The sequence below is a fragment of the Ambystoma mexicanum genome, chromosome 2p (assembly GCF_040938575.1).
Source record: "Ambystoma mexicanum isolate Mex_15411 chromosome 2p, UKY_AmexF1_1, whole genome shotgun sequence".
Taxonomy (NCBI): Eukaryota; Metazoa; Chordata; class Amphibia; order Caudata; family Ambystomatidae; genus Ambystoma; species Ambystoma mexicanum.
The window spans coordinates 192,653,826-192,670,512 of NC_090923.1; positions in this window are offsets into that span (position 1 = coordinate 192,653,826).

The window sequence follows — 16,687 nt, forward strand, 5'->3', positions numbered from 1 at the left end:
AGGTCAAGTGATTGCATGAGGCATTCCTGAAGCTTGTGCCATTGCATGCCACAATCTGGCGTCAGGTAACGGGGTGGGGGCGTAGCCGTCATTGCCAAAAAACATCTGAAACTATTCTAAGTACCTTGTGATTGTTCCAATTGTGAAGTTCTTCATGTGAAAATGTCCTCTGCCGCTTGTAGCGGCATTAACTTCTTTCTAGTCTATCTTCCATCTATAGACACGCCAAACTTCAACAAAGAACCTACTCACATTTTCAATTATTTACATGGTCCAAACTGCTCTACCTTATTGGTTTTTGACTTTAATCAGCAGCTCAATAATAGCTCTAATATAGAAGCCATGGCATTAGAAACAGCTTTAAATAATATTGACTATCATGTGTTCAGCAATTTACCAACTCATGATAAAGGCAATATCCTTGACTGGGTAGTGGCTAGAACCTTACTGTGGAAGTCGACAGCACAACACCCTGTATCTAGGCAGACCATTACTCCATAGTCTTTCAAATTCATTTACAAAAACCACTTCCAAAAGGAACAAATTCAGCGAAACTAGTTAAAAATGTTACTTTAAAAAAGTCACGGTTAGTGACTAGAAAGAATGTCTGAATTTCATTATGACTTCTACCACAGAATCAGATTCCCTAATGATCCTCGTTGATGTATTTAGCCACACTCTGGGTTCTATGATAGACAGGGCCGCTTCTATAAAAAATAAAATTAGTTAGAGACAACGTTACCCATCAGAAGTGGTACACTCAGGAACTTAACTTAATGAAGAAAAGAAAAAGAAATGCCGAGACAAAATGGCTTAAATGCCCGACTGAAACAAACAAATCCACTTGGAAACTTCTAGACAAAACGTACAAATTGGCAATTTGTGACGCAAAAAAGAACTTCGACACCAAGCAGATCGTAGATGCGAATAATAGCCCCAGCAAACTATTTTAAATTATTAAATCATTAGGGAAACCGGGCACTCCACCCATAGTTTTCTCTCCAATGAACCAAGATTTCTTCAACACACAACAGGCCTTTGAGGCTACGTGTAGACAAGGCCCACTCTAGGATCAAGCACAAATTATCTACAAACTTGATTAATATACCACCCACTCACGAAACTGCACCTAAGGAGAAACATGCTAAATTTAACTTTTCCTCTATTACTATACATGACATGATGAATATATTGTCATCACTACACCCCTCTCAGTGCCCAGAAAATACAATTCCTCCTATCTTAATCCTTGATTATAAAGAAATCTTTGCCCCTTTCCATGTTAGGCTTGTAAATTCATCATTGTTTAGCTGGCAGGTTCCTATTGCTGTCAAAAAGGTTACCATCACACCACTGGTTAAGAAATATTCTACCAACCTAAGCACCATCACAAAACATTTTGTTAAACGTTTGGACAAAATTACATAACCCAATTCCAGTCATTTGTCGAAGCATCAAATATCTTACACTCGAGACAATCTGGTTTCCGCCCACATCACAGTACTGAGAACACCCTCCTGGATCTCCAAACTCACATATTGAAAATTGCAGCCAAAGGTTAAACCCGGGATGCTTCTACTATTAGATCTGTCAGTGGCATTCAATCTTCTGGATCGTGACCAACTCCTCCGTACTCTGAGATATATAGGGCTATGCAGCCCGGACACCATCAACTAGGTGCAGTCCTTTTTTCTCACATCAGACTTCCATCGTATGTTGGGGTGATGCTATGTCGCCCCCAGCTACTATTAGCTGCGGCGTCCAACAAGGAGCCCGTATGTCTCTACTCCTTTTCAACCTTTACGTCAGGCCCCTATGCGACCTCCTTGGTGAGTTAAAGGTTTTTTCCACTAACAACATTGATGATATTCAGCTAGTGTTCGAGCTAACAGGAGACTATGGTATTGATTCAACCTACTCCGAATCAACCCTGCACCTTATCTCTCAGAAACAAAAGATTAGGCACCAGATTCCGCATACGCACTACCCGTAGTAATTTCCCCAAACAAACACAACACACTCCACCGTGATCATCTACTGCACCCACCAATAGCAAATCCCCCTCTACGGAGGTGAAACTGACAATTATCAAGGGCACCTTCATCAATGCCAGATCCCTCCCAGCACACGCGCTAGATATTGCAGACCTTATAATATCTTCTGACCTCGACTTCATTGCCGTAGCTGAAACTTGGCTTCATGTGGCATCTGGTCCCTCCTTATCCCTTGCCATACCACCCGGCTTCAGAATCATGAGATGTGACCACACCTCTGCCTCACACACCAGAGTTGGTGGCCTAGCCATCATCCACAAAACTACTCTCGACCTAAGAATATCGACAAACACCAAACTCGAGTCAGCTAAACTACTATCAATCAAACTCTCACTAACTCCTAATCAAACAGCCACCCTTCACCTAATTTACAGGCCCTCAGGCCACGCACCCTCCTTCGTCGGAGAAATTTCTACCCTCCTCCTTGACAACGCAAAAACCAACTCGCAAATCATTATCCTTGGAGACTTCAACCTAGGACCTGGTGACCCCAAAGACCCCTTTGCATTAGACCTGGAAAACGCTCTCTCTAACTCTGGCTTCACCCTGCACATCCAAGAGCCCACACACTCCAAAGGTAGGACCCTTGACTGGCTAGCCAGCTCTAACTGCAATATTAATGTCTTGGCTAATACCCCATGCCTAAGGACAGACCACCACATTATCATTTTTAATATTGAAGCTTCCCCTCGCATCTCGACCTTGATAGCACCTGTCCTCCCGACCAGAACCAAAAAGGACATAACCAAGGAGAAACTCCTCCCTCTGCTACTCCCTTTGCTTAAAACTGCCATTGACTCCAGCAATGACCCCACCATTCTAGCTGACATTTACAACTCCAGCATGCTCACAGATATAGACGTCATCACCCCTATCAAACTGAGGAAGGCCAAACCACGGGCACACCTTAACTCATGGTTCACACCACAGCTAAGAGTACTCTGTAAAACCAAACGTTGTGCTAAAAATCATTGGAAAAGTCACCCCTCTGACACGCGCAAAGACGATTTCTGCTTGGCTTCGCTTACTTACAATGCAGCCATTATAGAGGCAATAATCGCATCTTGCAAGCAAACTCCAATCCCAGGGAACTCTTTAAGATCCTAAAAGAGCTTGAAACTCCCGTTACCCCCCCGGCCCCCCGACACCTGCATCAAAGATAGCAAATGGTGTTCTGACATTCAGGCAGCATTACTGAACAAAATTACCACGCTCCAATCTAAAATTACAGCTAAGCAAGACAGCCTGAAATTGGACAATCACCCTCCCATTCCAGCTGGGGCCCTTTCCCCTGACTTACCCAATCTCAAATGGTTTGCCTTCGCTCCACTCACCATTGCAGAGGTGGAAAATATTATCCTGAGGCTCAAACCATCCAACTGCCAGGGTGATCCCTGTCCTGCACCAATCATTAAGGATTCGGCACATGATTTGGCCCCATTCATCACATCCTTCATTAACGCCTCCTTTAAAACAGGAACTGTCCCTGACAACCTCAAGGACGCATGGGTGATCCCCCTGCCCAAAAAACCCTCCCTGGACCCGAGCATACCCACCAACTACCGACCCATTACTACTGTCCCGTTCTTGCTAAAAATCCTTGACCGCGCAGCATACCTGCAAATCCAAGAGTACTTGGAAGCCAATAATTTCCTAGGTCTCAGACATTCTGTCTTCCGCTCCAGACACGGAACTGAGACAGCTTTACTAGACTTAAAAACTCAAATTGAAGTTCTAAATGACAATGGCAATCTGGCCCTGCTACTCCTACTCGACCTCTCCGCGGCATTCGATCTGGTCAATCACTAAATCTTATGAAAGCATCTGCACTCTGCCGCCCATTTCTCCCCGTCAGCTACAGCTTGGATCAAATATTTTCTGAGTAATAGATATATGTGGGTCTTTTCTCAATCTGCAGCTGCCGATCCCTCTCCTATTCATTGTGGCGTCCCCCAGGGCTCCTGCGTGTCGCCAACTCTCTATAATATCTTTACAAAACCGCTCTTTGATGTACTTGACTATCTGGGTGTCTCCTATACGAATTACGTGGACGACACCCAGATACTCATTCCCATCATTGGAGACTACTTGGCTGACACCAAGGCCCTGAATGATGTCTATTTAGTCATCCAAGTTTGGATGGCAAACTCATTGCAGCCTGCAGGCCATTTCTGACCACACCAAACACAGTCACACTGGCCAGAACTCTCATCATGGCCAAAATTGACTATGGTAGTGCCCTCTACCTAGGAACTAGCCAAGAGAACCTGCACAAATTGCAAATCTCTCAGAATAACCCCATTAGAGCGGCTCTAAATATCCCAAGAAACAGCCACATTTCGGAATCCAGATCCAATCTACACTGGCTACCTGTCAAACAGAGAATCTCACTGAAAGCTTTGGGCCTTACCCACAAATGCCTAGCCAACCAAGCCCCCGTATCTCTGCAACCGGCTATCCCGCCACGCGCCTACCTGCCCTCAAATAACCGCCCAGACCCACTGTTTAACTATCCCCAGGTTCAAACTACAAAAAGCAGGTGGATCAAGTTTCCCCGTCCTGGCTTCCAAGCTTTGGAATGCTCTCCCCCTCACCATTAGATCGGAAGAATGCTTCAGTGCCTTAAAGGCCAAAACAAAAGCCTGACTCTTCAATCAGTCCTGAAACTTTGACTGCTTATGTGTCTGCAATGTGCCCATGCTAATCTTTATTCTGTAATTTATGTATATAGCTGTATGTACTGAATACTTTGCATTGTACCTATAGTCCACAACTCAAGTATTCAAGTGTCCAAAAGGGCCAAAACCCTAAGCTTCCATTGAAATTCCCTGCTTAGTAATGAAACTCACGTCAACCAAACTGTAGAAAACTGCTCATACTATTTGAGATTATTCAGGAATCGTCAACCTTTCCTGTCTGAATTAAACAGCTCCTCTCTTGCACAGGCAACCATTCTGTCAAGATTGGACTATGGAAATGCTCTTCTGATTGGTTCCCATACAAAACAATCTACAGGATTTACAGGTGATACAGAACCATGCCGTACACTTCATCAAAGTGAAGTCCAGGAGAGAGAACATCACTCACAGTAGACAAGGCTTACATTGGCTCGATATCTGCTTGTCTGCAACTTAACAGCAATTCTTGTTCATAAATCAATATATGGCTCGGTCCCAATGTACATCAAAAACATAGTGTCCTCTTACGAGCCTTCAAGAAAGTTGAACTCATATACAATATCACTGGTGTAAATCCCACATTTAAAACTCCCCAACAGCTTAGGAAGATCCTTTTTGTAGGGATATATGACAGTAATTTTAAGAGCAGTTGGCAAAATGTGTGCAGGTGACAGTAATTTTTAGAGCAGTTAGCAAAATGTGTGCAGATGACAGTCATTTTAAAAGTAACCAGTCAAATGGGTAGTGTAAATGTAGAAAAGAGAAAGTAAGCTATATGAAACAGGTGAAATGCCACATTGATTCATTATAACAGTGAATTAGGCCTTCCATGGCAAAGCAGAATGTTTGCAAAAAGACAGTGGATTCAAATTGCATTATATATATCCCATCTGTGTAAAATTGCATTGTGAAAATGACCTATACTAATTAACTAAGTTCCCTATTATTAAAATCCCAGTAACTAATTAGTCCACCTGATTAACTTGACAATGCAATGTCAGTGGAAACGGATGGAAATTCTGTCTAAGTGTTTCTCCATGGAAGAGAAATTTGCCCTAAACAATGAGAAATTAATGGGCTGTTTTTTTCATGCATTCTGAGAGTCCTTTATGTGCGAAGGAAGTAGGAAAACCAGTTGATAAATATACCAACTCCTGCAGAGGATTGGTCAATGGAATCAGGAGCATAGGAGGTGTTTAGATACATCAGAAAGGGAGGCAGTTTTGTGGTGATTGACAGGCAAATTAAATAAATAGAGGCTGAACCATAGGGCTGGGCTCTCTTCTTTCCTGCGCTTCTGGTGGGTGCTCCTGCTTTTGCTGCCGGCTGCCGAGGGAATTCAAAGGCTGCAGACCTAGTCTGCTTAGGAGTCCCAAGCCACTTCTCTGGAGTGCCAGTGATCATGTGGGGGCTCGGGGAAGACTTCTCCACAGACAGACAGGAGTAAAGAGGGGTCGGGCAGATAAGACACAGCATCTTCAAGTCATTATGCTTGTGGAATTGAGGAGAGCATTGGATGACTGCCAATTTTCTCTGAGACTGTTTATTCATTTATTAGCATTTTTAAAGCACTCACACAGCCCGCGGGCATCGAGGCGCTGTTACAGGAATTGTTTTCTTTTTAGTTGCATAGTTGATTTTGTCTTAGTTGTGTATTTATAATGCTCTTAAACACCCAGAGGTTTCTAAGCGCGGACCCGGGGATCGAACCTGTGTTGCTTCGTGTCGTCTTGCTTCCAATGCGCATACGTTGCCGCTGGGCTATCCTCCAGGGACAAGAATGAGTCATTAATTTTAACTGGATCATTGTAGTATTTCGCATACTAAAAAACAAAGTTTTGCAAAGCATGTTTTTATCTTGTCTCTTAGATAACCGTGGCGGATCTGATCTGTTGGTAAGAGCTCATAACTGTGTTATCATGAGATGTAATGTTTTGTTTTTGTTTCATAAACAACTGTACTATAGAAATAATAACTGCAAAAACAGTTGGTGTCTATTTCGTTTCCTCTCATATGTCTGATAATCACTGTTTCAGTGGGGAAAAGTAACTGGGAAATATCTTGGGGGTTACATCACATTGGTAAAAGTGTTTACCGCCAGAGGTAAAAAGTAAGAAACAAAAGGGACAATACCAAGGCAGCAAGAAAGTTTGTGTGTTGGTCTGAGTGTGTTCCACAATGCATGCTAGGGTGGAACAGAGCCCTCTAAGGGAGTAGGCTAATGACGTAGATAAGTCATTGGCACAATGTATACACTATCTATAACTTTATTTATGAATTTACGGGTTCCCTCTATATGTGCTAAGCCTGGGTGGATGCCTACAGTCAACCCAAATACAGGATATAGTTATAAAACAGGTAAGGTTTGTCTCGTCATATAGGGCAGTGTTATGAAAGGTATGCTCACCACTACATTACCACCAAAATGAGGTAATGCCAATTTACTGCCAGCATACCACAATACTAAAATACCGCCAAGTTAGGTAATAGCCCAAAGATAAAACCTCCTACATATTTGGTGCATTGGCCCTGTGGGAATAGACTGTAAAGAAGCTGCTGGGCGTGGCAAGTGTGTTCCACACAGCCATCCGTGCATTAAAGGGACTTCATTCTCTGAGATTAGAGTAGTGCTGCACATCAATATGTCTCAAATTGAGGCCACATTTCCTGAACTGGTGAAATACCTAGAGGCAAAATTATATGCGCATGGGGTGTGGTCATCAGACAATGCCATACAGTGGCATGACCGCATTTGTGGAGAAGTGCAGAAAGAACCACTGAACAGCATCTTTGAAGAGTGCAGTATAATTCCGGTGTTTCTTCTGAGATTGTTTAGAGCTACAGACAAAGTTTCTGAGAAACACTGCTTGATAAGGCTATGTGCCAAGATCTGGTTCATTTTGAATAGATCTTTAAGGATGCAGGAAAATGATGCTGAGATAATTAGCAGACTAAAAATCGAATTAGATGGAGCTAATGAGCAGGAGAAAAAGCTAAAATCAGAGTTATGTCAAAAAGAAATGCAGTCAAAATGCAATGAATTCAACACCCAGCTGTCTCAGAGAAGGAAGCATTTTGAGGACAGTGAGCAAGAACTAAAACACCTGAGAGGGTTGGTAAGCAACATCAGACAAGACAAAGAGGATGTTATCTTAGAGATGCAAACTTTCCTGAGGGACAATATGAAGAAAAAAAGTGAGCTCCAAGCCATTGAACAAGAGATAGCTAAAATGTTCCAGGAAAGGGACAAAAGGGACAAGGAGTTTAATCAATGCCAAATGCAGATGAGTGAGATGCAGAATGTAATAAATAAGATGGGTGATGAGAATACTTACTTGTGTGAGGAGGCAGACCGGCTCCATAAAAAGTGCAAAGATTTGGAACAGCAAATATGTCATTTTAAATCTCAGGAAAAACAACAAGGCACCACATTCAATGGGATTGAGGTAAACCCCACCTCGACATGAGGGAATAATGTCCCAATGGCTATACCGGTGGCTGGGCCTGGTTGCAACTCAGTTGGGGGGTTTGACTCTCCCACTGGTGGTTGCCACCAGTCCCATACACCCGAGAAGAGGAATGAACAACAGAATAATGCAACTCCAAATATAGCACCAAGTAGCCCTATCAAAATAATGAAATCAATCGAGGCTTTGATTAAGCCATTCAAAAAGGGAGGTGAGTGTTGTATAGAGGACCACCAGGAAACAGTGCATGATCTATTTAAAGTCCTACAAATACCCAGACAACAATATAGACAGTACTTTCATTTAATTCTTGATGCTGCTACTGCGAGCAGTATCAGGGGCTTGAATGCACAAGAGGGTATGTCATGGGCAGAATTTGAAAAGGAGGTTAGAGACACAACATATCAGCCACTGCAGGATGCAAAGAAAGCCACATATACCATGACAGCCAAGCCAAATGTGTCACCTCGCCAATTTCTCCAAGAATTAAAAAGAGCCTTCTCTCGCTTTGATGTATCCTTTAGTCCTAATTCAACTGAGTTTAAGACTGCCTACTTTTATGGCTTACAAAAAAACATTATATCCCAGTTAATTCAAGAGTTTGATCGCGAGAAGTCCCTTGAATGGATTGTAAAGCAAGGCACTAAACTATATGAAGTCAAATATTGTCAGAGTGGAGAGGGAGATAGAATTAAAGAAACAAAGTCAAGATCTAAAGACTCCTCACCAACGGTAACGGAGGTAAGATCTTCTAAAATGTCACTTGAATCAGCCCAAACTCCGGTCAGAAATAATATGACATTGGATCAGAGAGGCTCACCACAGAGACTGCCATCCCAAACGCCCATGTTTCAGTCACATGATCAGAGCAATAGCGAGAGCTACATTAGTCCTAGGTACATGGGAGACAGACCCAGGGTGGGATACCGGCCCGATATGTCAGACATGAATAACAATCAGAGACAAAATCAAGATCAAAGAAACAACGGTCCCTACCAGACATTGGGAGCGCAGAGCAGGTTTGACCCCAATACCATGATATATGGTAATCAGGACAGACCACGATATGTGGATCGGTTCATTGAAACTGGAAATCAGCATATGGGACCGTTCCCACAAAATGAAAGACAAAACATGAATTATGCCCCGCGCCACTATAATCAATCACCACCACCAGTGGATCACAGCCAAAGAATGATCAATCCACGTTCCCCACCTTCCATGAATCTAGAGTTCAGAAACCCCTCAAATAGAAATCGATCTCCTGAGAGATACCAAAACAGATTTAACCAGGGTGAAAATAACCAGTATCGGCCTAGGCCACAAAGAGAGGATTCTAGAGAGATGGACAGATTTCAATGCCTTGAGGCCCAAGTTAAGATGCAGTCTGAACAAATAGGAAAGCTCTGTGAAGTTCAAAAACTGCCATCATATGAGGGGGCAGAAGGTTGCAGGAGCGATCTAGCGCCTTCTGATAATAAGTGACTAAATACTTATAATTCCTGCAATGATAAAGAAACTAAATCCCATGACCAGTTTTGTGTAAAGGTCCTGAATTGCTTGCTGATTTAAACATAACGATAACCACAAATGAGAATGAGGCAGGGGACACAACTGCACCTAAAAAGGAAGTTTGGTTTAATTTGGCATTAAATAAAACTATCGAAGTGTGTGCTACTGAAAAGGAGAACAGAGAAAATAAACAAGAACTTCCAAAAGTGCAGAGAGATAGATTCAAAAAAGACATCACATTCCATGATAAAACAACTGATGAAGAAGTGGGTTTGACTGTTAAAACTTCTTCCTTAGACACTTAAAACACCTATAAAATGCAAACAGGAAAATGAAGTACTAAAAAGGAGGGTACAGGCCAGTCACCTGAAGAGTACTTTGAGCCACATATATTTCAAGGGTTCCATGTCATTTCATCGCGGGATTTTTTACTGTGATTTGTTTTACGAAAAAACCCATCATATTTTTGAAAAATTATTTTTGGGGGGTGCCCTTCCCAATCTCCCCATTTTCTAAAAAATGTGATGGGTTTTTGCCAAAAAAAATGTGCGATAAAAACCTTGCGAAAAAACATCCTGCGATGAAAGGACGTTGTACCATTTCAAGAGGCTAAAAAGACTGATACCGTGCTGATGCAAAAAAGGTGCTCAGAGTCATAAAATGACAAGTTAGCATGTGATGTTTATGAGCATGTTCAGTTGAAGAACTGCAGTGTGAACGCTGATGGTCCTCGAACTAGAGGGGCGAACAGTGGCTACACTCCAGATGACTTCTGAACGTCACAAGACAGACCAAGATTCCCCAGACGAGAATGTTAAACAGTAATTATATAGTGCCTCCTTAGTATTTGTATTGGCCTAAGCCTATTCGCACTACACGGAAAACTGCGTTGCAAAGTTCTGATTTTTGGGTTAACTTCGCCCCCATTTTAAGATTCATCCGCCATTTTAATTTCCACTCGTGTGCTCTTCGTTCTAAAATGGTGGACTATTTTTTCGACTTGCAACCAAGCCATCCGATCTTTAGGTTCTGTTAATGTTTAGGTTGTCCGAGAGCCAACTGTTTAGACTAAGCAAAGATACTATGTGCTTCATATGAGATGTCATTCAAGTGTTGTCTGCGCTCACAAGTCTCATCCTTGTATAAACATTGGGACAATGAAGAACAAGCTTAGAGCGTATACTTTGGCTGAACTACATTATGATGAAACATAGTACAAGGCTTACCACGGGATCGGAGAACTTACTTCGCCATTGTGTCTTCATGGAAATACAAACCTATGTAATCCTTTGCATAATATTGTACAATCTGTATGTGAACTAGGCACGAACTCTAGACCACAAATTATTAACGTGAAGAGAGGCTAGATAATATTACATGAATTGTATAAAAGCACAAATGTTTAGATGTCCAGCTCTCTCTCACCTCTCCTTGTCGGCTGGTACACACTGTGAGGTGTTGGGAGCCAGATAGCTATCTTTTTTTCTGTGTAAACTGTACAGTAATAAAAGATCTGTGAATCTTTTTAGCCCGTGATTACTGTATTTTCTTTGTGGTACTCAGCCTCAATATTTCTTTGTTCTTTCAGATGGCGCCCAAATAGGGTCCCTCAAGATTGATGCCACCTCGTTGAAGAGTTGATGCAGCTAACGGACCGGGATCGGACGGTGAGAAAAGGGAGCCTCTTTTTGGATGAGACACAACACCTCAACAGTACTGCACAATCCGATCCCTGAACGGTGTTCACACGGTCCGAGACGGCATCTTGACGAGGTTCCATATATCGAGGTGGCCAGTTTTGCCGAAATCACCAACCACGAGGGTCCTTTGTCCTTTGTAATCCCATTGGACCTCCCTTTGTCCTTTGAATCAGAAGAGTCGTGCCCCGATTCCTAAGTATCCTGATTTTTGGTTGTAGTATTGTACTCGCAAGCACAATCGGTGCCAGGTAACTCCAGTAATCTGACATGCCTGGGAAATTGTCTGCCTTTTTCAGGGCATTATTCCACAGAGACAGACAATCTTTGGAATTTGGCCGTCCGGCACCACAGGAGGGGTCGCTGGCATATACTATGTACTGTAAGTACGGCATTGGTAGTATAGTACTCAACAATATTTGGCACAGACAAACTAGACATGCTCCCGAAATTCAGTGGCCAGTCAATGGTAGTTTCGAGATTGCCAGAATAGAGTATTTAGAATCCATATTGTTAAAGAAAAAAGCTAGACCTGCAGCATTTGATGTAATACAAAATTGGAAAAAGGAAGCTATGCAGCAATTTAAGAGTAAAGAGAAGCATGCACGTCATCACATGTCAAATTCCGAAGAAGGCATTATTGTACGATCAACAAAAACAGTCAGAGTTTGTTAGAAACATGGGTAGGGCTTTTCAACTTGGTATACAGAAAATATATCCGTCTAAAGATTTTCCTACCTCAGATGAGCTAATTGATAAACTCTTAAATGAATGTAGACCTGGTGCCACTGCACCACCTCCCTATGTACCTCTTCCTGCTGTCTTACCTCTTCCTGCTGTCGTTCCTCCTCCCATAGCAATTCCTGTTCTTCCTGTTGCTCCTCCACCACCATTTATTGTTCCTCTTCCTTTGTAGTTCCTCCGACTGTACCTCCACCTTTACTGACAGTTACTGTTCCAGTAGATCTGTCTTTGTTGCCAGTAGTAGTGTATCCACTACCTGTTGTACAGGATTTGTCTACTCTCTCTCTCGGTTCTGCTCCGCGCTTAGCTGATAAAGGGGCGAGTGCTGAATCAAAAATTGTAACGCAGAACACAGTTTCCAAAGAGACGAGGAGATATTTGAATGCATGGGCTAAGAAATGTATAGGGAAAGGTGAACAATCTACAGTCTTAGCTACACTTCTTAATCTAGAAAGTATTCCCGATCAGAATATCTTTATTGAGGGGATGGGGATGCATTTGGCTGTAATGTGGAATAGATTGACGGACAAGATGTCCCACTAGGGCAGAGAGATTTGAATGTTTTAGCTTATTCAAGGGATACTGCGGAGAAAGTACATGAGCATGTCGAGAGGGTTTTTTAGTTTAGAAGGGAGTAAGAATGGTTACAGAATGATGAAGTAGATGGTGATAGTTTGGATGCTTTTTACCTGCAGAAATGGTTCCTTCGCCTTGTAAATCAATGAGTGAGGAAACGCAAATTTGCACAAGGGATGTGCTTAGATGGATTTTTGATATGTCGATATCTCCTATAGAAGTATATGATACGTATAGTCAGTATACTCCAGAAATGCAGAGGAAAGTGTTACAGGTAATGATAGAATACCTGCAGGATGAATGTATAAAGAAAAAGGTTTGTTGTCCTGCAGAATTATTGAATATTTATAAGAGAGCTTTTGCATCTGATACTGCTTCTACCATTCTAGCGCTCGCCGATTTGGCTCTGTTGCTGAGTAAACATTCAGAGTTGCCTACTTCTCAGTTGCCTATGAGAGAGGTTCCTCCGACATTCGTTCCAAAAGTTGAGATTCCGGCTGATGCTGCAACGGGTGCAAAGGAGGGAGGAAGATTGACACCTGAACAAATTAAGAGCATTTCTGGCATGTCTGTCCCAAATACACAGAAGGAAGTCAGAGCCTTGATAGGAATGGCTTCTTACTGTAGACAGTGGATCCCTAACTTCTCATTAGTGATAAAACCAATGTTGGCATTGACAAAGAAGGGAATTTCTTTGCCACTACTGTGGAACTTGGAACACCAGAAAGCTTTTGATCTGCTCAAGACTGCACTGTGTTCAGCACCAGTTTTGGGTACCCCAAATTATGATAAGGCCTTTGAGTTGTATGTGCATGAACGTGATGGATGTGATATGATATATGATATGATATGATATGATATGATATGGCATTTGTAACGCGCCTATACACAAGTGCTTCGGCTGTGTTAACGCAGGAACATGGGGAGAAGAATAGACTGTGCGGTTATTTTTCCTCCTCACTTGATCCTGTTGCATGCGCTTTGCCGAGATGTTTGAGAGCTGTCACTGCTGCTGCTGAGTCTGTAAAGCAGAGTGTGGGCATGGTTGTAGGCCATACCTTAACCGTGATGGTACCTCACTCTGTAGACGTTCTATTAAATAGAACGCAAACACAACATCTTACTTCCACTTGATTAACAAGATATGAACTGATTCCATTTGCACCGCATAATCAAATTAAAAGGTGTTGCATATTGAATACGGCTGAATTGTTACCTCTTCCGCAAGATGTTGCTTGTAATGATGAAATGTCACATGACTGCCTTTATACCACAGACCAAGAAACTAAAGGCGGGATTGATTTGAAAGATACACCTCTGAATGATCCACAAGGGGAGCTGTTTTGCGATGGCTCCTGCTTCCAACTTCCGGATGGTACATCTACTGCTGCTTATGCCATCACTACATTAAACACGATCGTGGAAACCAAGAGAATTTCGCACTACTCCGCGCAGACTGCAGAGATTATTGCACTAACTCGAGCTTGTGAACTTTCCGAAGGGCTTAGAGTGAATATATTTACTGACAGCCAATATGCCTTTGGGGTGGTTCAAAACTTTGGTAGATTATGGGCAGAACAAGGTTTCTTGACATCACACGGAATGAAAATCCAACATGGCACCTTGATAGTTCAGCTACTCTCAGAACTTGCGCTTCCTACTCAATTAGCAATCATGAAGTGCACAGCACGTCAGAAAGTAGTAGATGATGTAGGGAAAGGGAACACTTTTGCTGACAGGATAGCTAAACAGACTGCTACTGATTTATACTCAGAAATGGATGTTACAAAGGAATCCACAAACACTTGTACAGTAGATGAAGGGATTGACTCGATAAAGAATATTCAAGCCGATGCCACTCAAGAAGAACTTAAACACTGGGCTGAGGGTTTGGCAAGGTTGGATGAGGAAGGGTGTGGGGTAGACAGTTCAAAAGGAAGATGGATGCTACCCGATTCATATGTCACCGCTATGATCACAATGGCTCATGGTCCCACTCACATACATGCTAGGAAAATTTGCAAAATGCTAGAATCTGTCTGGGTGAATGTTAACATCTCAAAAACTGCTGAGCGTTTTGTCCAGAATTGTATGCTTTCCGTACAGCATAATGTGGGGAAGGGTACAATGACACAGATGGGTAGTTTTGGTCCCCCCTCTGTGCCTTTTGAAGTGATTCAATTTGCCTTCATCGAGATGGAGCGCTGTAACAACTACAAATATATCTTGGTAGTCATTTGTGCCTTTAGCAAGTGGGTTGAAGCCTTCCCTGTGAAAGATGCTACAGCAGTGACAACGGCGAAAACCATGCTTAAGGATATTTTTCTAGGTTTGGTTTGCTGAGAGTCATCTGGTCGGATAATGGTCCACATTTTATCGCTGCTGTGTTACGCTCACCTGGTTCCACGGGGGCGCCACCCAGCAGTCGGTGTCCAGGTATCCCTCCCTGCGATGCCCAGTAGTGACCAGCGGAAGAATCCTGCCAGAAATACAGGTAAACAATGTTTAGGATCGGGTAACTGGGATTAACAGCCTCCCACCAACCGGTATGTCTGCAGTCCCTCTGGGCTTCCTCTCACCTTGTTCTTGATGTTGGCAGGTTCTCCGTCCTGCTGTCTCGGCAGGGGCGCGTGGTGCTTTGCGGGCTATGGCGGTCAAGTTACTTCACTGATGCCGGCCCGACGTGAGTCTTTCAGGTAGGTCTTATTGCTATGGTGTTTTGCTGCCTTTCTGGAATTTACAATGTCTGTGTTCTCTTCCTTAGGTACGTGGAAGTCCAATTCGTGGCGAAGATTGGATTCGGGGTTCGCTGGTAAATATTACCATTTTTGGAGCGCCTAGACACGGCGAGTAGGCGCTTAACGCAGCGCTAAGGTGCCTTGCCTTTGCTAACCTGTTATCTTTTGTCTTCACAGGTCGCGGTGCTCTGCCAGAGTGTAGAATTCCAGAGATGTTGCTGAATTAAGTGCGAGCGGCAAGGTAAGCCTTTTGGCAGAGTTTGTTAATTGTGCACAATGTCTAATGCCTTGTCTTTCCCTTTCTGCAGGTCCATCAATCCTAAGAAGCGCTGGTTCCAGGATGCTGGTCGAAAGAGCTGAGGACTGTTAATGATGGAATTCAGGTAAGCTGCAACCTTTTCTAACAATGTCTTCCTTCTTTTTCTGCAGATGCTGTTCATCCGAGGTTCGTGGTTGAAGCTGAACGCGGTGAGCATCACGTTGCAGAATTGCAAACTAACGCAAAGCGTGGCAGTCCAGTCGGGCATGGTTTAAATAGCTTCAAGAAAGAAGTCCAGGTAAAAGAGTTCCAAGGTGCCACACCCAAACCATCCTTCTGCAAGCCAGGTTCCAAGAAGCCTGATTCTGTGGATGCTTCCACATTGAATGACAGTAACAAAAAGTAGTTCCCAAGCAAAAACTCGTTATTAAGTATGAGCCTGGCACCAAAGGCGCCAGGACTGGCCCCAAGAACGCCTAGGTTGGGATTTAGTGGGTACTGGGGTCAAGGCTCCCCCTGGCCCATGGGTAGGCCAGGGGGGCTTCGGGGTGAGGGTCGTGACAGCACTCCCCCCCCAGGGCCCCTCTCAAGGTGTTCCTTCTGTCCGGTCCAGGTTTAGTCGGGAAGTTTCGATGGTACCTTTTGATTAGACGTGGTGCGTGAACATTTTCGCGGGCTTCCCAGGATCTATTTTGGGGTCCAAAATTCTTCCAATCTATTAGATAGTATAGCTTGCCCCTAGAGTACTTAGAATCCAGTAAACCTTTAATTTCAAATTCATGTTCCCCATCAACAAGAATGGGTTTAGGTGCCGTTCCAATACGTGGTTGCATCGGTTTTACCAAGGACACATGGAATACTGGGTGGATACGTAGATTGGATGGCAAATCTAATTTGACGGCCGCTGGACTGATAATTGCCTTGATAGTATAGGGACCTACATACTTGGGTTGAAAGGTCCG